Raw genomic sequence first — 1,502 nt, 5'->3', positions numbered from 1 at the left:
GGCTGGAGCAAAGTCTCCAGAAGCTCTGCGCTCAGGAACTTGAGTCAAGTTGCTGCAGTTTGCCAAGTTTGCTTCACACAGCATATAATAATCCACTGCTCATACCTAGGAAAGGATTCAAAACAACACATCAAATATATACTGTCATCAAATAAAGGGTACATTTCAATGTGGAATTAAAATGGCAAATATGATATTACACAAACAAATACACAGTCTTTGTAAAATAAAACCTCAAACCTGTAGAAAACCACTCAACAGCAAGTTAAATGTGCAAAATATATTTTTCAAAAATAAATATTAACATATGTTGCTTCCGTAAGAAAATATATTTTGTTATGATGACTGAAAGTGAACTAGTCCATTGAAACAGTATAAGGCCAATATTTAAGTTAAAGTTAAGGCTATTCTATTTGTGAATGAATCCAAGAAGTGCTTCCAAGTGTATCCTCAAAAACAAAACAAAAAGATGCAACCAAGGGACCTGAACTGTCAACGCCACGGCCACTCACCTTTTGCTGTTGTCGCAAACACTTTACCAAAGTGACATGTCAGACTGAATGACTCCTTCAGTCCGCTGAGCTGTGTGAGCTGTTATCTGGATGACAGGAGATCAACTGCCGTGTTTCTCTGAGTTTGTGATGGCTGTGCGCTGAGCGGAGAAGTTAAGCCTCTGAGGAATCTCTCAGTTTGAACCGCGGCGTCCCACCTCACTCTTCCGTTGTTATCTCGGAACTTCTTTTCTTTCACCGGTTACCCCTTTGCCCTTGACTCGGCTTTGTGTGAGCAACGTCATTTCAAACTGAGTGGACCTTAGTAAATAGTTAAAAGTTTCTTTTTTTTTAATTGGGTCTCGTTGGTGCGTGCGTGGGGATATGTGAGCGCGTGCTCTGTGATGCCACTATGAACAATATATATTCCTTGCTCACTCAAAAATAACCTTTACCCCGCAGTTTTAGAAAGATCTCACTCGCGCAGTAATTTAATTAGTAACAAGATGGCTTAAGGCTGTATCTGAAGCCCTTAAAAACAGCAAATCTGTTGTGGTAGGTGAAACGTGTTTGGCTCTAAAATGACAGATTCAACGTGTTGCAGCTGTAGTGACACAGATGTCCTCAAATTAGCTCAACATTTCTTAACTGAGATTGTAAAAAATCGATAGAATTATGTTTTGAAAAGGAGACAAAATGCTGTCAAAATGATTTTAAATGCAATTTCTTCAGCTTTTGTATTTCTGTTGATCTGATGAACTTTAACTGAACAAATTATTTTAAATTCGTCATACCACTCAGCATTTGTAGATGCCTAATTTGAACCTCATGAGTCCTGTACCTGCTCTGCACTCTCCTCCTCCCCGAACCCTCCTCCACCTCAGCTCAGACATTGTTGGGCTTCTTCTTATTCTTCTACTGCTGGAGTGTTTGTTCTGTAGATCCTGCTCCAGGTTTCTATGGAAACCAGCATGTTTACAAGAGGACTGATGGTAGCTGTTATTTGGGAAC

This window comes from Pholis gunnellus, assembly GCF_910591455.1.
Source record: "Pholis gunnellus genome assembly, chromosome: 18".
Lineage (NCBI taxonomy): Eukaryota > Metazoa > Chordata > Actinopteri > Perciformes > Pholidae > Pholis > Pholis gunnellus.
Note: the sequence above shows the minus strand (reverse complement) of the source record.